Genomic DNA, 23,316 nt, shown 5'->3' with positions numbered 1-23,316 from the left:
ACCGCCCCCTTTGCAGGGGTTGGCGTCCGGCGCCATTTTGACCACCACGTGTTCTAATGCCGGACCCGTAACGCTCTCCCCGCATTCCCGCTCCAGCCCCACTGCAGAGGCTTGAGCTGGGGGTCTTGCGGGACCTGCGCCCTGATCCTGACTTTCATCAGGCTCAGAGCACAGGAAGGATCTTGCTGTATACACAAGTTTAAATGAACCTTTAGCAGATTTTTTTTCCTTTTCCTTTTTTTTCTTCTTAAATTTTTTTTTCTTTTCCTTTTCCTTTTCCTCCTCTGCAGGTAACTCCGCACCAAAACAAAATCCCTGGAAGGATACCGGCGACTCCACATTACGGATCTGAGTGAGTAATCCTGGAGGCCGCTCACTGTCAGTTTCAAAACACTCCTGATTATTCCCAGCTGTGAGTCCACCCTCCTCCTCCTCACTGCTCCTGGGTGCCTCAGAATCTGTGCCTTCTCTGGACTTTGCATTTTCATGCTCCATTGTCTCCACCACATTTTCCTTTGCTGTGTCTGGGGCTCTGCTATCTTCCTCCATGCTTTCTTCGTTTTTTAATTTTTCTCCAAACACCCCTCCGCCTGCCACAATCTCATCACGTCTTTCTTCCACTTCTTTTATTTCCTCCAACAAGGATTTCACAGTAAAACGGTATCGGGACCTCTTACCTCCTGAGGCTTTTGCAGCCCTTCCTCTGGCGACCGCCAAGTCCGCACGGAGCCATTGCAGCGACTTCCTGAGGTCCCGATACTCCTCCAACCGCATAGCCATACGGGAGCTGAAGTTCTCCACCGTCTCTCCGGTCCTCAGCTGTCCCCATTCCTCCACACGACCGTCATCCAAATGTCCGGACAGTGCTGGTCCTTCTCCAGACGACAAAACCTCTATCACCATGCCGGACCGCGTCTCCATACCCTTATCCAGGGTTCCAGCCACGGGGGGAGCCAGGATAGCCTTGCCCCGAGATGATCTCCTCACCCCCGCGACCGTTTGCATATTCCCAGCCAGCTGGGATGACCCTCTACCCCCCGCTGGCATGCTCCGGGAGGTAGAGGTCTGAGGCTCCATCCTAGGATGGAACCCCCCTCAGGGTACTTTCCAAGCCCAGGCAGATGGTATGAGGCCTGGGCAGATAGGATAAGGAAAGTCCCTGGATCCAAGGCCTGCACGGAAGTCTCAGCAGCTCTCTCCACACGTCCTACTCCACCCACTCCAGAGCTGCACTGACTATTCTGCTGGTGGAGTCACTGGTTACATACATTATCCAACACTCCCTGCTTGCTCAATGTCTGTACAGAGTTTGCTTTGGTAATTTCTGGAAAATGTTATCTTTGCACTTGAACAGTAATCAATATATCAGACAACTAACTGCCCCCAGCATTATTAGAGAAAAGCTAAACTTTTAGGAGTAAGACGAACAGATATTGACTGTTTCCAGTGACATTAAGAAAAAAACATCTGAAGTTGGAGGACATGCCCTTAAAGGGAAGGTGTCAAATTTTTTATTATTTTTTTTTATAATATTGCTTTTAGTATGATATTAAAATAAATGTTATTTATTTGTGTTCTCATGTTCTACTTTTTACTTTTGTCTTACTTTTACTTCTCTATGGGGCTGCCATTTTTTTTTATCTCTGTATGTGTCGATTAACGACACATACAGAGATGGAATACGGCACATACATCCCCATAGTGAATGCGAACGGGAGCCGTTCCATTCTCTGCAGCGTACGCTGTCTGTGTGGGAACGTCGCATGCGCCGCTCCCACACAGTCCAAAACGAAGCTCGTTCGCAGAGCGAAATCCGGCGCCATATTCTTGTGGACTGGAAGACGCTGCCGGACAGTAAAATGACGACTTCCGGCCGCGGCTTCCAGCCATATATTCAAGGAAGAGAAGGTGCAAGGCATAGGAGTAGAGGTGGCAGTGGCGGCAGGAGAAGGTAATTTATGTTTGTGTATGTGATGTGTGTATTATGTTCGTGTGTATTATGTTCGTGTTATACTGTCTGCTGAGCCCTGTATCTAATCCTCCTACACTGGGCAGTCGCTCAGAACATGGCAGCACACAGTGTAGGAGGTTTGAAGATTCAAACCCCTCCTTTTCCTGGCACTAGCCAGAATAAGGGAGGGGAGATTGTGTGAGGACACTAGAGCGAGTGTGTCTACCCCAAATTTGCAGCACAAAGCAAGGAGGTTGCTTTACCACATTGACCATGCTGCAATTTTGGGAACTGCTCCCTCTAGTGCCCAGCACATATAAATGTTATAAATTAGAATCTAATTTATAATATTTCCTGACTTGTGAAAAAATTTTAAAAATTAAAACAATGTGTAATCACTCAAATAATAATTGTTTAACGAAAAAAAAATCTCTAGCGACACATTCCCTTTAAGTCCTAGAAGTCATGTGATATTATAAATTAGAAACCTGCACATATATACAAAATCTCCACCCACAGAAATCTATAGGCCCATACTGTATATCAGTTTCTCTCCAGTTTTACATGGAAGAATACAGAGATTTATTCTTACGAGTAAAGACTGGTTTACACCACCAAATATCTGCCCATAACGAGCGCCGATCGATAATAAAGCAAATCGATCGGCGTTCATTTTCAGGCCCTTTTACACGGGCCAATGCTATACTATACGTGGACGAACAGTTTGTATAATTGCCAGCAGAAGATCTTTGTTTAAACGGGGAGATGGGATCCCGACAACGATAATTTTATAGGTTGCACAATTTACGTCTTCATCATTTTCGACATCTGATCAATGCCCTGTTTACACGGGCCAATAATCGGATACAAGTGTCCGTAAGAACGCTTGTTCGGCCGAACATTGGCACGTTTATTTGGGCCTTTACTTTTACAAAAAAAAAAATCGTACATGCATCAAATGGAACTCGCCGTTTTTATTTGCATTATATACGGCAGATTTTAGGTAGAGAGAATACAGGGATTTGATAAATGACTTTGTAAGTTGGAGTATTAGTAACGGATTCCAATTGAATATTGGCAAGACAAAGGAAATGATTATTGATCTGCGTAGGAAACCTGAGACTATGGCGCCAGTGTCTATTTCAGATCGGGAAGTTGTACGGGTGACATCGTATAAATATTTGGATTGAGAATACAGATAAGGTAAGTAGAAAGGTAATGAGTCGGTTGCATTTCTTACGGAATTTGAGATCTTTTAATGCCTGTAATAAAATGCTATATATGTTTTATGACTCAGTGGCGTCAAGTGTCATCTTTTATGGGGCGGCGTGTTGGGTCGGTAACATTCGGAAAGCTGGGATGAATAGGCTAAATAAGGTAATTCGAAAGGGAAGGACTATAATAGGGGGAAGATTGCCGTTGTTTCAAGAGATATTGAGGAGAAGAATATTAGGTAAAATTTCAACCGTTTTGTTGGACGGGTCTCATCCGTTACATGAGATAGTGGAGAAGCGGCGTAGTAGTTTTAGTCAACGTCTATTACAGTTACCATGTGGCAAGGAGTGGTTTAGACGTTCGTTTATGTCGACTGCAATAGCACTTTATATGTCTGTGTCTATCTATCTATCTATCTATCTCATATCTATCCATCCATCCATCTATCTATCTATCTATCTATCTATCTATCTATCTATCTATCTATCTATCTATCTATCTATCTATCTATCTATCTATCTATCTACCTTAATACATGTTACACTATATAGTGGTACACAGCATGCCAACTAAAGACTAGTAGGCACTCTGTATGCTACCAGACAAGTCTAAACACAGGTCATTGCCAGGTGCATGAGGCCTTAAAGGGTTTTTCCATTATAGTAAGTGATGGCATGTCACTAGGACATGCCACTGCCAGAATATGCCATGGCTTGCTGTTTGGGGGTTGTCTGACTCTCGGGAAGCCCACAGTCCATAAAATGAAGAGGCTCCTTTACAGTGTTTCTCTGCACAACACTGTTTCATGCCATTTACTTGGAGCTGTGTTGAAGTTTCCTGCACAGGTGGTGGCCATTAGCACTGCTGTGCAGGGGAGAAGCCAGAGTGACCTTGGTCCCTTTATTCCCAAAGGTCTGACCCCTAACGGTCACACTGTGATGGCATTTTTTTTTTCTTTTGAAAGCTGTAGTACGTGCTCTCTCACACAAATGCAAAAAAATTGCAGCGTGCAACACAAAAAATTGCACAAGGATATTGTCTACCGCAAACCCTTCCCCCCCCCCCAAAGGAGACAGGCCCTCACAAACCTTCCATAGCTCTCCAAGACAGAAGACCCTGCAAGAGTCGGTGATTGATGGCCTCCTTTTGGCGAAGCTTAAGGAGAGTCTGTCTTGCTCCTGGCTTTCACCTGGGCTGCCAACTGCCACGAAGGGTCTGTGGACCCACTGGGCCGTACCGGCTTGGCGGTATGGCAGCTGGCCAACAGGGTGCAGGACAATGTCTATGGTTCGTATAGGTACCTGTAGTAGCTCAGACAGCAGCAGGGCAGGCTCGGCTTGGACTAGGCAGCAGGTAGACGTCAGGCGAGGTGAAGCAGGTCAGACGTGGGATACAGCACGACACGAATTTGGCACAGCACAGTGCTCGACCAGGATGGTATGGAATGCAAGGAACAGGAACTGGGACAGGATCAGGAAACAGGAACACACTAAGAGGCCATCACATAAACAAACTTAGGAAACTTCAACAACGCTCAGGCATAGAAGCAAGGGGCTGGACCCCTCTTATAGTCCAGGGTACTCACAGGTTCAAGTCATCAGACGTCCAGTGCGTACGGCCCCTTTAAGAGCGGGCACGAGTGTGCGCGCGCACCCTACGGTATCCGGCTGAGGTGAGTGGACGCGAGCGCTGGCGTCTCCTGAGGAGGAGGCTGGGGCCAGCACTTGCCGACTCATGGCTGCGGCTGTCAGGAGGAGGTTGGAGCTGACAGCCCGCAGCCACGGACATTACACCAGCCCAGTCTCCACCAGGAGCCAAAGTGTAGGTTCAGAGCCCTCAGAAGGGGGAGCCAGGGTTGAGGAATCTGATGGCCACACACCCCCCCTAGACCACAAGAGGGATATCCCATAAGGGCATCCTGAGGAGACCCTTGTGCCAAAAACAAACGTTGACAGTGAACACAACACAGTGACAAAATAATAAATTAAATAAGTCTGAATGTGTGCATATGTAAATACGGCCCTGACATCCGGCTGGAATTACACAAATTCCTCATATTGTCCTTAGCCAGAAGCAGGGGCGTAACTAGGAAAGACTGGGCCCCATAGCAAACTTTTGACTGGGGCCCCTCTCCCCTGGGTGTCACACAAACCCCCCGTTGTAGATAGTGCCTTTTTTACAGCCCCCCTGTAGATAACGCCATACAACCCCCCTGTAGATAACGCCATACAGCCCCCCTGTAGGTATCTACAGAGGGGGCTGTATGGCGTTATCTACAGGGGGGTCTGTATGGCGTTATCTACAAAGGGGGCTGTATGGCGTTATCTACAGGGGGGTCTGTATGGCGTTATCTACAAAGGGGGCTGTATGGCGTTATCTACAGGGGGGTCTGTATGGCGTTCTCTACAGGGGGGGCTGTATGGCCCCCCTGTAGAGAACACCATACAGCCCCCCCCTGTAGGGAACGCCATACAGACCCCCCCTGTAGGGAACGCCATACAGCCCCCCCTCTAGGGAACGCCATACAGCCCCCCCCTGTACGGAAAGCCATACAGCGTCCCCCCTCCCAAAAAAATGCCACCTACAGCTTGTCTTACAAAAGACATGTATCCCCTCTCCACAGGATCTCCACAGGATAGGGGATACATGTGTGATCGCTGGCAGCGATAGGGAGAACGGGGGACCGAAAGTCCCCCAAGTTCTCCATGACTAACCTCTGACTTCCGGCGTCTGCGCAGCTCAATAAAAATGAATGGAGCGCTGGTCACGCATGCGCACAAGCGCGACCGGCGCTCCATTCATTTCTACGGAGCTGCCGATACAGACCCCGGAAGTCCGAGGTTTGTGATGGAGAACTTCAGGGGACTTTCAGTCCCCCGTTCTCCCTATCCCTGCCAGCGATCACACATGTATCCCCTGTCCTGTGGATATCCTGTGGAGAGGGGATACATGTCTTTTGTTTAATGGCAGAGCGGGGAGATACCTCCCTGCTCTGCCGTAGTGTTCAGTGGCGTCGCGCTGTAGCAGCCATAGCGGCGACACGGGCCCCCTCATGCCGCGGGCCCCGTAGCAGCCGCTATGGCTGCTATGGTGGTAGTTACGCCACTGGCCAGAAGCCAGAAGGCCCAGGCAAATAGAGGTGAATGTGCTTGAATGTGAGATAGTGAAATGCGTGCAAATGTGCCATCACTCAGTGGGATCCCATCCCCAGGGAGTTCAGGCACCCCAGGGTTACCACTCCTGGGACACTTCGGGCCTTCAAACAACCCGACCTCGGGAGGGTCCAGGTCACCTACAGGTTGGCCGTTGGGCCAACCTGTGTACACCCTGGAGCTTCTTACTTTCCTCTTGTACTTATGTCCCTCTTGCAGACATTTTGTACATATCACTTTTTCACAAGTTTCTCTCTCATGACCATATTCTTTGCAGTCCAAACAAAACACACCCATTCCGAAAAAAAAAAAATTTCCACACGCACTTCCAATCTTGAACCACGCTGGAGGGAACAATAGGTTCCCAGATTCTACAATTTTTTTAAACTTACAGAGAAATTTCCACTTTCCAGTCCAAAAACCAAAGGGGTTGAACGCTTTCCCCTTTTCCACCACTCCTCACAAAACTTAGTGGGGAAATGACAATGTCTTCTTCATTAACATAAGGTTAAAACATCTTCACAACCACCAACTTTTTGTTTGGCACAAAATGTGGTATTACCTTCACACCCACAAGCCTTGGGTCCCGTTTCTTCTCTTTCAGGCGATCCAAAAAAGCCTGAATAAATTTATTCTGTACAGAAAGTAACATCAGAGCATCCTCTTCTCGGATAGTCCATCACAGCCAAAATGCATGATCTCTCCAGCTGAAAAAGATCCAAACAACAGTACCTTTGTGATGAATTCCAGGTCCTTGCATTGTCTCTCGGATTCCTCCACGAAAAACCGGACCACATTTCTTGTAAGCAGGTACTCGGGAATTTCCTCCATCCTGCCACAATGAATTCCAGCAATCTCCAGCAAACTCCAAAGAAGTACTTTCAGTACCGAAGTACCAGGCAGGTGATCGCTCCTAGTCCTCCCCAATAGCAACAGGGGGGTGAAGTCTCTCTTAAGAGAAACAATCCGCCCAGGCCAAGGAGAAGGGTACCAGGGCACCTCCTGACCAAGACCAAGGCAATACCGTGAGACACTCCACTTGATCTTAGTCAAAAGGCCGAGAAGCGATCACAATGTGATGGAATTTCCCATATGCCATAATATTCTATGATGGTCAATACCCTTTAAGGAGATTCAACTAGCCATTACAGTTACGGCTTGGGTTACTTTTTTTATTTGGGTGATAAATATGCAACAGTAGAAAGTATACCTGAAAAGGGGCAAATAATTTTTCATGTTGACCCTACACCAAAATCTCTATATAAGGAAATGGTTACAATACATAGAATTAAGTTGTAGGCCCCTTTAAGATAATTTTTTTAAGTATAAATCCTATTGTAACTAGCAGTACATAATAGTTGTACAGTGGCTTAATAAAACAGCCTTTTATCTATATATTGAATTAAAACGGGAGTGGAATATAATTATTTTATGCAAAGTACAGCCAGAAGATTGTGTTCGGTTTCTACACAAATTGCTATATTAATTAACCATATCATTAACATATTTGCTTTGCATATGGCGTATGTTTCCACGGTTGCTTTATCAATTTTTTTTTTCTGTAAGCCGACGTGTCTCATGTTTGTAGTTGAGGAAAAGTAAAACGACAAGTGACATTTAATGGAAGTCTTTGAAATGTCACTTATTGTTGTACACATTCATATATATATATATATATATATATATATGTAAATTATGTGCTAGAAAATTGGCGCTTGTGGTGGTAAACTTTAAACGTTTCCTTGAAGAAATCTATCATGAACGTGTTATTAGCCTTTAAGGATTAAACATAAATTCTGTATGGGAAATATCCATTGAAAATTGTTCCTTCTTGTATTCGATGTACATGTCCTATGTAATGTAGTTTGCATAAAAGGGAATTTATACCATGTTAAGCCTGAGTGGGCGGAGCATGACACAAGTATTCTCGCTTTTATGTTCTTTGACTCCCGATGTAATGCTCCACCCCCTCAGGCTCTGTTTGGTGTATCAATTTTACCCCAGAGCATTCCTTTAAAGGGGAAGTCCAACGCTGTTATGGCTATCTTCAGAGAGGGAATCCCTGTGTAATGCACCAGTCCCTCAGGCTATTCCATAGGTGTAAGACTCAAGCTATGCACCATAGTGTTCCTTTACGTCAGCTCAGTAGTATACAGCATTGGACTAGGTTTTCCCTGAGACAATCAGCGTATATGATTTTTATGGCTTAACTTACAGCTATACAATGTATGCCAACTTTTATGAAAAAGCTCAAAAATGGTGATAGACCCATCACAAAATAATCTACTTTACTTTTTAGTTGCAGATGGGATCGTACGATGCTGGGCCCTATGGGAACTGTTGTGGCTGGTCCCCATTATTGTGTCATAATTTATGCCAATGAGTGGCCTTCTGACCATCTGTGGTGGACCAGTTTGACCATGATAGTTACTATTGCTCTGGGGCCAAGGAGGTCTTAATATTAAATTATTTCTCCTTGAAGTATTGATTCCTGGAGGTCAGTCTTAGGCCAGTCAATAGACTGGATAGCTGGCAAAGAGGACATGGTGGACAGCTCTACTGTTGCTTAATGTGGTCAATCAAGAGCCTGCACTTACCTTATTGGTTTACCAACAATTCGGTTGACAAGTTGACTTGGACACACTTAGTATCTGGCCATTCACCTGGCAAATGAGATATGTATCTGGGTACTAATAATCTGCATGTATCAAATGTCCTAAGGGGAATTAAACTGGGAGAATCACTTGTAGAGAAAGATCTGGGAATACTTGTAGATCATAGACTAAATATCAGCAAAATGTCAATCAGCTGCATCTAAAGCCAGCAGAATTTTGTCATGCATTAAAGAAGCATGGATTTGCGGGACAGGAACATAATACATATTACTGCTTTACAAAGCATTAGTGAGGCCTCATCTAGAATATGCATTTCAGCTCAAGGCTCCAGTTCATAGAAAGGATGCCCTGGAGTTGAAAAAAGTGCAAAAAAGAGAAACTAAACTAATAAGGGGCACGGAGGATCTTAGTTATAAGGAAAGTTAGTTTTGAGAAAAGTCATCTAAGGACATAAAAAAATAAGTATAAGTATATTAATGGCCAGTACAAGGGGGCACTCCCTCCGTCTGGAGAAAAAAAAGGTTTAATTTCTAGAGGCGTCAAGTCTTCTTTACCATAAGAACTGTGAATCTGTGGATTAGCCTACCTCAGGAGATGGTCACAGCAGGAACAGTAGATGGCTTAGATAATTTTCTTAGAATGAAAAAATATCAGCGCCTATGTCAATATGTAGAATTTTTGTGTAAATGTTGATCCAGTCTGATCGCCGATTGGGATCAGGAGGGAAATTTTTCCTTTTTAGGGCAGATTGGCACTTATGTTTTTTCCTTTCCCCTGGATCAATAAAGGGAAACAAAGTTATAAAATGTACCTCTCCCCTTACCTTTACCCATATCTTTTCCTTTCCCTTGGTCGAACTTGATGGACACGTATCTTTTTTTCAACCATACCAACTACAGTATGTAATATCCGCCATGCTCAAACACACTCTTCTTCTAGCTCCCTACCTCATATTGAGAGACAACACATGTCATGCACTACACTAGCTCTGACAAACATATTGGGTGTCACCGTCAGATCTTTAAAACATTGGGATGTGAATGGAAATAACGGGCATCTCTATTGATATGGAATGTGACAATAAGACAACTGGCACCAAAATGCATTGATTGTCACCTAAACAGATTAAAAAATATTCACTATGAACCACTGGTATCTTGTTAAGACCACTAAGTAATGGGAACTAATTGTGTCTGTACTAGTAACCATATTCCGTAGGAAGACAGAGCGGTTCTGCTTGTCATTTTTATTAACAAAATTATAACTTTTTTAGAATTATTGTGTATATTTTGCAAAAATAGAAAGAAAAAAAAAATATGCTAGCTACCCATTCTGGCAATCATATAGTGTTACCCTAGACTTTTTACTTGTCTTTGTCATCATATACCGTTATTTTGATATGTCTCTTGCCATGTTATATATCGCAACAATTGGGGGGTGAGTGTTAATGTTATTTGTTTTTTTTTTATTACTGTTATTTTCATTTTTGTTTTTGTAGCCTGTCTCTTAAAGGGTAACTAATTGTTCAACAAACTTCAGACATGTCATGGGGACATTTCCGAAATTTTGATTGGCGGGGGTCCGAGCACTGAGACCCCCACCAATCACTATAACGAAGCGGCAGAAGAGGTCATGGGAGCGCTCAACCGCTTCGTTTCTGTTCGGCTTTTTACGGAAAGCTGATGTATCGTAGTACGGGCACATAGACTTGCTATTGAGCCCATGCTCTGATAGATTGATTTCCGGAAAAAGCCGAACAGAAACAAAGCGGCTGAGCGCTCCCATGACCTCTTCTGCCGCTTCGTTTTAGTGATTGGTGGGGGTCTCAGTGCTCGGACTCCCACCACTCAAAACTTCTGACATGTCACTATGACATGTCAGAAGTTTGTTGAACGTTTAGTTACCCTTTAAAGGTCATAAAAGGAACTTTATAATTTTATAAGAAAAACATTTCAATTTACTTTTCCGCTGTAATAGAGATGCACAGCACATGAAATCAGCCGTGTCATAATGACATATAGGCAGGTGTAAGTTTAAGGACTAGGACCACCCACTGTAAATTTAGGGCAGATGGTCCTTAAGCGTTATTAAGCATAATGGTGTTGTCCTAGCTCTAAAACTTTAATAATGGCCATGGATTAAACGGTAACCCATGTAATACTCTATTTCCCCAGTAGGGGTCATATATATTCTTTTTTAAATGGTTGTCATGTTGAGCCAGACCTTTTAATTTAACCCCTTCCCGACATCCACCGAATACATATATATAATGTATACAGCGGAGGTCAGGTCGGGGAATATGGAGCGGACTGAGCCCACTCCAAAGAACGAGCATGTTGGCCGTATCTTACAGCCGACACTTCAGTGTAACCAGCGGGATCCCGCTCGTTTAACCCCTTGGATCCTGCGTTCAATAGTGACTGTGGCATCTAAGCCGTTAGAATTAGGTGGGCGGCCGTTTCCAATGTTCTATCTTCCCCACGGTGACACAGTTTAGAGATCGGAGAGGGAGGTAAAGTACAGACTGAGGCTGCATGTAAAGAGTCTCCGCTGACATTGTTTGCATGCAGAAACTGCTCAGCCTTGTACTTTACCTCCCTCTCCTCTCTCTGAGCATTGTACAGGGCATAGCTTCAATTTATAAATCCGGTGTTGTATTTGTACAGCGCCAGATCTACACTCCTCAACATTGAAATTGCAACACCAAAAAGGAAAACCTTTGGATTTGTGGAGATGACAGGATGGACAGACATGTTAATGATATGCAAATGCTAAAAAAATTGAAACAAAATATTCCAAACATCCTGATTTATTCAGTATGGAGTATGAGCGCCACGCGCAGAAATGCAGGCACTTACACGCTTGGCATGCTATCAATGAGGTATTAATGGTTGTCTGAGGTATGTTATCAAGATTGGCTGCTGGCAGCTCCCTTTACTTTTACCGTCCAATGACATCCCAGATGTGCTCGATGGGAGACAAGTCCAGAGACCCTGCAAGCCATGGAAGCACATTTAGGCCACATTGGCTGCTCGCAGTAGCATGAGAAACATGTAGCCTGGCGTTGTCCTGTTGAAAAACAGCTTCTGGGACACTCTGGAGAAATAGCCGTACCACTGGTTCCACGACCAAATCAATTTAACGCCGAGCTGTTAGTGTACCTGAAATGAAGACTAGAGGCATCTTCATGCATTGCCCACATGGTCTCCAGACCAATCCCTGGCTATCATTGAAGCAGAGACAAAAGTGGACTCTTAACTGAGGAGGATAGACCTCCATTGCCGTCTTGCTGTGCACCATGATAATCTTTGGCGTGTGGTCAATGAAACACCTGTGGCCGAACATCTGGCTCGTAGCCCAATGTCGTGCAAACACCTTCTGATGGTTTGTGTCGACACTGGTTGCCGCCCTAGGCTTGGGATGTGATGTCCAATTTAACTTGCAGTACAGGATGGATCACTACGCACCATTTTCCAATTAGACGATCCGTCCATGCAGAGGTTTGCCTCCCCGCACCTCTTGCAGTCATTCCCATTCATAATTGTTCTCCCAACCTCCGGGCAAAGTTGAATAGTGCTGACATCTCGGCCTAGGCGCGTAGCGATCTCCCGGAGTGATAAACCAAGGTCTCTCAGTTCAAGGACCCTCTCAGTTTGCGACAAGTGGTGATAACTGGCACGTGGACTAACAGAAGGCATCGCACGATCATCCCACACCCCTTGATCTAATTTTTGAGGTTTCCGGTGGCAAAAAAACTTTGCTTTCAATCTGGCTTTTATGCCGCTTCCACGTGCCACAGATTGGAGCTCGGTGCTTGAAAATGTGATAATTTGCAGATCTTAGCGACACCTGCGACTTCCTCGATTTGCATAACCTTACGGCTAGTCCTTCCTTGTATTGCATTTTCAATGTTGAGGAGTGTATTACCATTAGCAGCCACAAGACAAAGTCTCATGGCCACTATACAATGTACAAATAGGGGAAGGGTGTCGTGGCTGTATTATTTACACGAGGCCACGGCCAGATATAGGGCAGCACAATTTTTAATTCAAATAAATTAGAAAGTTAATTTATTTATATTAACATGTTCACCTATGACCAATACTAAAATTATTTAAAATCAAACAACCCATTTCCAAATATGACCTCTATAGGGCAAAAATAGTATTACATAGCGCTCAGTCAAATAAATGGGCTACCATGTAATTCATGGCTGGGCCAAGTCTGCCAAAACTGGACGTGGTCTCGAGCAGGGGACTCCCTCTATGATATCTACAGTACATATCCTAGCCAGACTCATAGACAGGGGCTGTCTAGAATTGTATGTAATTTCACAGTGACATTTTCCCAGTGACGCTGTTTTATTACTTAGAACTGATAATTATATGAAGTTAAAATGCCTAAAAATAAAACAAATGAAAGGCCCCAGACAGAATGTAGCGCACAATTCAATAAGTCTAGCAGATGCATCATGGATAACATTTCCACTGTGAATTTATTATTAATTGGTGACACGTCTGCCATTTGGCCCCGGGCCGCTAATGTCATTTTTGGACAGTTACATTTTTTCTTTTGGCTACTCACTATAATTAAACATAAAATTCCAGATACAATATATTTTAGATGGCCATTAAAATAATTGTAGAGTTATTACAACATGATCCCTGTTATTTTGCGTATAAAACGTTTAAAATGATCGCGGTTTCCTTGTTTTGTGTATGTGGATTTCATTTAGCGCTTTTCGGTTTGTGTCCAGAGGTTGGAGTGTTTCGAAATTCACCCCATTCTTATTATTGGATATAATCTCCCTAATATCTCCATGGTCTGAAATGTGAGAATGACCTTGGTAGCCCACAATTATTCTCATGCTGTAGTCAGTTGCTGTATGAGAATGACCGGGACTCCCAGATCATTCTCACACCCTCTCAGCCAATTATTAGAGCATGAAAACCAATGCAGGGGCGTAATAAATAACCATAAAGCCCCATAGCAAAATTGAAACTGGAGCCCCACTTTACCATGGATACTTTCAGCAGCAAATTCAGTGCATGAAAAGGTTATCATTATTTTGGTCTCTTCTCTGTGTCATTCCCAAATGCACAGGGATAATCAGGGTCATTGCTGGGGTGGGAGGGGGAGTTCTGTAGAGGAATGTGCCTGGTAAGCAGCAATGTTACAGTAAAGGGATAATTCACTTCATGCAGTTAAAGCATAGGAATCATGTGCATAGTGATGTCATAGTACAGGGATAATGCACACAGTGATGTCACAGTGCCAAGATTAGCCACTGGTGATGTAACACCACAAGAATTAGAAAAACAGTGATGTCACAACACAGAAATAATGAAAAAGATGACGTCACTGCTGGATAATGGACATTGCAGAGATGCAACAAGCACCCATGGGGCTCCATAGCAAAACTTTGAATGTGACCCCATTTAGTGCTTCATATTGTGACCCCATTTAGTGCTCCATACTGTGACCCCATTTAGTGCTCCATAGAGTCATCATTAACTGCTGTGGAGATAGGGCCCCTTAGTTGTTCGGCCCCATAGCAGCTGCTGTGCCTGCTACCCTGGTAGTCATTCCCATGAACCCATGTTTTGATTAGAAAAGCAATGAGAGAACGTCTGGTATTTTCGATGATAGGTAACAGCATTATTTAGTTATTTCCCATTGTTTCTATAGCGCCAACATATTCCGCAACGTTGTACAGAAGTTCTTACCATTTACATCTATCCCTGTTTCCAATGGGACAATCTCATTTCCCCATGTCAAAAGAAAGAGGTAACCACAGCAACGGTCTAGTCATTTGTCGCCCGTCCACCTATACCTTGAGGTGAACGACCTGTAAACAGACTACAGCATGTGGGCTACCACTGTCATGTTCTTTCTTTAGTTAAAGGTGCAAATGATTAGAAAAATATGACTGCTTTCTTACAAAAACAGTGCCACACCTGTCCATAGTTTTTGTGTGGTATTGCAGCTTAGCTCCACTCATTTCAAGGAAACTGAGCTGCAATACCAGACAAAACCCATGGAAAGGTGTGGCGCTGTTACTAGAAGAAAGTAGTCATGTTTCTCTAATTCTTTACACTCCTTTGATATAAACCATTTTAGATTTGTCTATGACCATCAAACTACAGGGTGGGCCATTTATATGGATACACCTAAATAAAATGGGAATGGTTGGTGATATTAACTTCCTGTTTGTGGCACATTAGTATATGGGAGGGGGGAAACTTTTCAAGCTGGGTGTTGACCATGGCGGCCATTTTGAAGTCGGCCATTTTGTATCCAACTTTAGTTTTTTCAATGGGAAGAGGGTCATGTGACACATCAAACTTATCGAGAATTTCACAAGAAAAACAATGGTGTGCTTGGTTTTAACGTTACTTTATTCTTTCATGAGTTATTTACAAGCTTCTCTTTGTTTACAGCCATTGACAAGTCGCATTCCTGGATGAACAGTTTCCTGGAAAGTGGATTGGTCGTCGTGGGCCAGTTGAATGGCCCCCTAGGTCTCCCGATCTGACCCCCTTAGACTTTTATCTTTGGGGTCATCTGAAGGCAATTGTCTATGCTGTGAAGATACGAGATGTGCAGCAACTGAAACTACGGATACTGGAAGCCTGTGCTAGCATTTCTTCTGCGGTGTTGCTATCAGTGTGTGAAGAGTGGGAGAAGAGGGTTGCATTGACAATCCAACACAATGGGCAGCACTTTGAACACATTTTATAAGTGGTCAGAAACTTGTAAATAACTAATGAAAGAATAAAGTAACCTTAAAACCAAGCACACCATTGTTTTTCTTGTGAAATTATCGATAAGTTTGATGTGTCACATGACCCTCTTCCCATTGAAAAAACTAAAGTTGGATACAAAATGGCCGACTTCAAAATGGCCGCCATGGTCAACACCCAGCTTGAAAAGTTTCCCCCCTCCCATATACTAATGTGCCACAAACAGGAAGTTCATATCACCAACCATTCCCATTTTATTTAGGTGTATCAATATAAATGGCCCACCCTGTACATGCAAGTTAATGCTAAGCATTGGGTAACACCCATTGCACACGACCGATTTTGGACTTTTATGATGCTAGGAGTCTCTGCCTCCCTACGGAGCTGCTGTTCCATACTGAACAAAATGATACAGTACGGAACAGCAGTTCCGCGGGAAGGCAGAGACTCCTAGCATCATAAAATGTTTATGATGCCAAGAGTCCCATTCACCTGCACCGTGGTCGAGCTGGGAAATACTGCCGACACTCGGACCGTTTTTCACGGCCCGAACACGGTCGTGTGCAAGAGGTGTAAATATGCTTCATGTTTAGAGTAATAGACGTGGCACAAGGACATACGTACCATAAAAGCAGCCCATATAGCTGATAAGGGGCCAATGAGAAGAGGGGCCCAGAAGCTCCGGAACTTCCTTCACCTGTATGTTGGGGTGGGATGGCATGGCGTACTACCAGCAGAGGAACCCATTTAAAAAAAAAAAAAATTATAGGTCCTTTTTGCTTTATGTACGACACTTATGTAACTTAATATTAGACTGGGAAATAATCAAATTGTAATGTAAAGCAGTCGTCTAGAAAGTGGAAAAAAATTTACATGGTTGAATAGAAGACATTGATGTTTTTCTAGCAACCATCAATCATAATCTAATATATATATGTACATGATAGCAATTCACTTACATTAGCAGCAGTCAGTCATAAAGTGACAACCGCTAACCCCATCCCTACCGTACTTTTTGTGTTCAGAAACATATTGCAGTTGCTCAGTTGGGCACCGAAATGCATTCAAGTAGAAAGTAATGTCGGTGTTATAACCCTCTACCTACGCGCTACATTATCACCAGTGGCGTAACTACCGCTATAGCAGTCGTAGCGGCTGCTACGGGGCCGGCAGCATGAGGGGGTCCGTGCCACCCGCCGTCACGGCGCCCCCCCCCCCCCATGGCCAGAGGCTCCGCTAGCAGCCGCTATTGCTGCTAGAGCGCGACGACGCTGAAGGAGTTGTTCCTACAAAAGACATGCATCCCCTCTCCACAGGATAGGGGATACATGTGGGATTGCCGGGACGCCCAGCAATAAGGAGAACGGGGGACCGAAAGTCCCCCGAAGTTCTCCATGACAAACCTCGGATTTCCGGGGTCTGTGTCGGCAGCTCCATAGAAATGAATTGCGCATCGGTCGTGCTTGTGCGCATGCGTGACCAGCGCTCCTTTCATTTTTATTGAACTGCGCAGCCGCCGGAAGTCTGGTGTTATCTACAGGGGGGGGGGGTCTGTATGGAGTTATCTACAGGGGGGATTTGGGGCTGTAAGACGTTATCTACAGGGGGGCTATATGACATTATCTACAGGGGGCTGTGTATGGTGCTATCTATAGGTGGGCGCTGTGTGGTGGAATCTATAGGGAGGCACTATCTACAATGGGGGGTTGTGCGATACCCAGCGGAGGGGGGCCCCAGTCAAAAGTTTGCTATGGGGGCCAGTCTTTCCTAGTTACACCCCTGATTATCACCCTATGTAATAACATATTGAAATATCGAGGAGAACTGTGCCAATTAGTTGTGGAATATCCGCAGCAAATACATTATTAGCAGAGTGGATGAGATAGAACAAATCTCCTCCACACGCTGCAAAAATACTGAGTGGAAAAAAGCGCTCAAAAATTTACATGTGGTGCGGAATTTTATTCCGCAGCATGTCAATTGTATTTGCGAAAACGCTGCTTATTTGTTGCAGGTTTTCCCCATTGAATTCAAGGTTTTTGCGTTTTTGTGTGGCGAAATCACAGCGATTCTGCCGCAAAAAGCACCACTTAGAAAAAAAAATCTTATACTTACCCAGAAGTCTGTGTTTCTTCCTCCGAGCCGGCCTCCTGGCATGACGTTTCATCCCCTGTGACCGCTGCAGCCAATCACAGGCTGTAGCGGCGGTCACATGGGATGAAACGTCATCCCAACAGGCCGGCTATATGCTGCAGTTTTCTGCAGCAGAAATTCCAGTCGAAAAACTGCACCACAGTTTGGTGCATTTTTTCGCCCAGAATTCGCAGGGAATGGTGCAAAAACGCAGTGTATCTTTGGTGCGTTTTTATGCTGCGTATTTTAGTCCGTTTTTTCTTATAACTTGTCAGATACAATTCCGCACGCGGAAACGTAAGATAAATTGAATTGACATGCTGCGGATTTTAAAATACGCACCGCAGATCAATTTAGGTGCAGAAAAATTCTGCAACGTGTAGATGAGATTTCATGAAATCTCACTTACTTTGCTGGTACTGTATTACGCTGCCGATTTGCTGCATGAAAATACGCACGGCAAATTGTCACGTAATACGCAACGCGTGCATATATATATATATATATAAAACACAGTGTATCAGTGAGTTTGGTACAATTTTCTAATTACTTTTTATTAAAAATTATTTCGACTTTTTGATATACAGCTGCTTTGTATCCTGTATACAGAGCAGCTGTACCTAGCACTGAATCCTGTATCTGTTAGGTCAGCTGGACTGACGGGTTCAGGGTCAGTGGGTCCTGTGTGTCTCTGACACGCAGGATCGAGCTGCTTTCGATCACATCTGAGTTATGAACTGTCAGAGACATGCAGGACCCACTTTCACTGACCCCTTCAGTCCCCCGGACCTGACAGATAAAGGTTTCAGCGCACGATACAGCTGCTCTGTATAGAGGAAACAAAGCAGCTGTATCTCAAAAAGTAAAAATTATTTTTAATAAAAATTTGAAAGTTGCACCAAACACAGTGACTTTATAAAAAAAATAAAAAAATAAAACAAAAACGATTTCAAAGGTGTACATAGCCTTTAACCCCTTATCGACGAATGATGGATATATCCGTCGCAAACAGGAGCTAGTTCCCGCGTAGAGACGGATATATATGAGTCACACTGATTTTGTGGGTACTGCCGCTGTACTCACAAGATCAGCGGCAAGAGAACGGCTGTTACACACAGCTTGGCTGCTACCACAACTGCTGGAATTGAAGAGCTCTCCGATTCCATCAGTTTAAGGCTGGGTTCACACGACCTATTTTCAGGCGTAAACGAGGCGTTTTACGCTTCGAATTACGCCTGAAATCACAGCTCAAATACGTCGGCAAACATCTGACCATTACTTTCAATGGGTTTGCCAACGTACTGTGCCGACGACCTGTCATTTTACGCGTCGCTGTCAAAAGACGGCGCGTAAAATAACAGCCTCGGCAAAGAAGTGCAGGACACTTCTTGGGACGTAATTTGAGCCGTTTTTCATTGACTTCAATGAAGAACAGCTCCAAATTACGGCCGTAATTGACGTCTCACAAAACGCGAGTACGAGCAATTACGTCTGAAATGCAGGAGCTGTTTTCTCCTGAAAACAGCTCCGTAATTTCAGCCGTAATTGACGTTATCGTGTGCACATACCCTAACCCTTTAGATGCCGCTGTCAATAGCGACCGTGGCATCTAATGTGTTAGCAAAGGCCCCCAGGTCTGGCTTCAGAAGAGGCATGGCCTAATAGATTGTTTGTCCATTTTACACTGGCAGGCAATAATTCTTTGGGTATACTAAGTATGCCATGGCATTATATCTGCAATCAGAAGATCGCAAAGTAAAGTCCCCTAGTGGGACCAAAAAAATGAAAAGTTAAATAATTAAATAATTCAAGGGAAAACAGCTCCTGATTTTCAGACGTTTATTGAGCAACTCGCGTTTTTCGCTGCGTTTTCGCAGAGTTTTTTACGGCCGTTTTTTTTGAGCTTTTTTCACTAGAGTCTATGGAAAACGGCTCCAAAAACGTCCCAAGAAGTGTCCACGAAAAACGCTCCGTCGGAACAGAACGCCGTTTTTCCATTGAAATCAATGGGCAGATGTTTGCGTTCTGCTTTCGATTTTTCGGCCGTTTTTCGGGCGTTTACGGCCTAAAAAACATCCGTAAATAGGGCGTGTGAACATGCCCTAAGGGTATGTGCACACGATAACTGCAATTGCGTCTGAAATTACGGAGCTGTTTTCAGGAGAAAACAGCTCCTGAATTTCAGACGTTTTTGCAAGTGCACGCGTTTTTCTCGGCGTCCATTACGGACGTAGTTGGAGCTGTTTTTCAATGGAGTCAATGAATAACGGCTCCAATTACGTCCCAAGAAGTGACATGCGCTTCTTTGAGGCGGCCGTCTTTTTACGCGCCGTCTTTTGACAGCGGCGCGTAAAAAAACAGCCCGTCTGCACAGAACACCGTAATACCCATTGAATTCAATGGGCAGATGTTTGCTGACGGTTTGGAGAAGTTTTTTCGGGCGTAATTCCAGGCGTAAAATGCCTGAATTACGTCCGTAAATAGGGCGTGTCAACATACCCTCACACTTTTCACTAGCTGGTGACTAGGCTTTTCTCTATTATTGGTACTTGTAGTACCACTTTTGAACAGCTGGCGGATTGGCCTTACTCTGCTTGCAGTACCACTTTTTCACCAGCTATCCAATGGTCCTTTCTCTTTTTTTGGGGCTTCCAGCTAGTAAATGTTTTGAAAAAAGGAGAAGAAATGTAGATTTCTTACGTTAATCTGTTTTCCCTTAGGCTAGATTCACACGAGCGTTGCAAAACTTGGACGTGAAAAACTACAAGGTGCATCCGTGCTGTACGCTTGGACTGTGGGTAGGTCTTCATAAAATAATTGAAGAGCCCTTTAGATTCTAAAAGGGACTGGTTAACCTTGAGGCTGTCAGGCTGAATCTCTTCAGTTCCTGGCAGAGTTGAGTGCCCTGAGACAAGTTCTGGACTGGAGAAGTCCACAGGACAGACAAAACACAAGGTGGGACGTGCTAAATGTCCATTTGTAGGGCGGAAGCTCTAGTTAATTAGTATTTAATTTGATTAAATTACAATTTCCATCTGTCCTACTAGTACACAGGGGCAGAAATACTCCATTATTGTGCTGCTGGTAGGACGTAAGAGAAGTGGTAGTTTATGACTCTGCTCATCGAGAAGAATGGAGATCAGATCAGGTTTGAAATTATTTATACTTTGTTAATGGTATCAGTACGTCAACGCATTTCTGGACTGTATTAGTCCCTTTTTCAAGCCAAGAAACACCTGATCTAAAACTTTTAACTAGCTGGTGGATGAGATTTCTCTATTTGTTGTTGCTTGCAGTACCACTTTTCACCACCTGGCGTTTGAGCCTTTCTCTATATTTCATGTTTGAAGTTCTTCTTACAGCTGGTGGAAAACTAGTATGCACGTCTCCAGTGATATTTGGAAGCAGTCATGGCTATTTGAATTTTTTAAACTTAAAATTTCTAAAAATCTGGCAAGAAAATGTAAGATTAAGCGTGAACATTTTTGAGATCTTTTTGAAACAGACAGACTGATAAGATAGGATGAGTGACATTATGTTTGTCAGGGTTAGAGGGGTGATTTTAGATTTTTTTTTGAGTGGTCTTATGGGTTATGATAAGCACTTTGTATAATTATTGTCACGTTGGGTTCGTGGACCCACTGGGCCGTACCGCCTTGGCGGTATGGCAGCTGGGCAACAGGGCGCAGGTTACAGTCTATAGTTCATATAGGGTACTTGTGGCAGCTCGGACAGTAGCAAGGCAGGCTCGGCTGGGACTAGGCAGCAGGTAGACGTCAGGCGTGGTGTAGCAGGACAGGCGTGGAATACAGCACAGCACAACTTCAGCTCAGCACGGCACTTGACCAGGATAGCACGGGATACAGGTAACAGGATACAGGAACAGGGAACACTGGGAAACACTAGGAGACCATTTGCATAGACAAACTTAGGGTACGACAACAATGCTCAGGCATGGGAGGAAGGGGCTGGCACCTTCTTATAGTCCAGGGTGCTATGGGCTAGTTGAACATAAAAGTCCGGTGTGCACGCTGCTCCTTTAAGAGCGGACACAAGCGTGCACGCGCACCCTACGGGACCCGGCCAAGGTGAGCGGTAGTGAGTGCTGGCGTCTCCTGAGGAGGAGACTGGGGCCAGCGCTCGCAGATCCATCGCTGAGGGCTTCAGGAGGTGAGTGAGCCTGACGGCCCGTGGCCATGGACATGACAATTATATATAACTGTACCGTTTCATGGGGACCATTTATGACCAATCAGTACAGCAGATGGATTGTAAAATGTTTTTCAAACATATGGGACAACAATTCTGACAAATAAATATATATTATTATTGTTTCTTTTTTCGGGGCTCTCTCAACATAATTTCCCTATATCAGACACACACATTAGGGCCAATATAATCGGAAGCCAATTAACCTATCAGTATGTTATTAGATTGTAGGAGGAAACCTGAGAACACGAAGTAAATTCACGCAACGTGTTTTATGCCACCGAATTCCAAGACTAAAAAGACAAAACTTTTTTTTATGGTTGACAAAGTTTCATTGGTTCTTGCTATTGCGGGACGAGTTGTAGTTTTCATTGGTACCATTTTGGGGTACCTACAACTTTTTGATGACTTTTATTTGTTTTTTTGTGAGGTCCAAACAAATGCAATTTTGCCATTCTTTTATAGTTTTTTGTTTTTTTTACGGCGTTCACAATGCGGGATAAATAACTCTTGAACTTTTCGTGCAGGTTGTTACGAATGCGACTATACCATTTACAGTATGTGTCGTTTTTGTTATTCTTGTTATGTTTCCCCATTAAAAAAGTATTTTGTAAGGGGAAACATTTTTGTATTTAATTTTTTTGTAAACTTTGTTAAACATTTCTTAACTTCATTTTTTAAATCCCACAATAGGACTTGAACATGTTATCCTCTCACTGCTTCTATAATACGTATTACGTATAGCCTTAGGCTCCTGTACATGGACTTCAGGTTCATCGTTAGACCTCCGGCTGCAATGGCAACTCTTCAATACCACACAATCGCATCGCGGGGTACCGATTGGCTTACAAAGGGAGCTCCCACCCTCTGTAAAACCACTTGGATGCCATAGTCACTATTGACTGTGGCATCTAAGGGATTAAATGGCCTGGATCGGAGTAATCTCTGATAATTGCCATTAGAGCAGGGTGTTGGCAGTTTAATACAGCCGGCACCCACAAGTGATGGATCGGTGCCTGCACCATCACTGCGCTGTAATGGTTCGTAGGATGACCCACTCATCGTAACGTACTATTATGGAGCAGGGTGGGAAGGGGTTTACCCCTTTTCACCATAGACCACTAGCAGTTAACCGGTAAGCCATTCTGGACCCCCAGGTATATTACAGGAGTGCTACCCCTAACCTCTTAACATCCTACAGTATGTAAATATCAGAATCATCAGGGGAAGGAGGAGAATTTTGCCATCTTTGGCCATACTTGAAAACACCCCTTTCAAAATCCTGCATTTGCCCCTGT

This window comes from Rhinoderma darwinii, chromosome 2 (genome assembly GCF_050947455.1).
Source record: "Rhinoderma darwinii isolate aRhiDar2 chromosome 2, aRhiDar2.hap1, whole genome shotgun sequence".
NCBI lineage: Eukaryota > Metazoa > Chordata > Amphibia > Anura > Rhinodermatidae > Rhinoderma > Rhinoderma darwinii.
The sequence above is the reverse complement of the archived record's forward strand: the minus strand, read 5'-3'. Positions refer to the sequence as shown.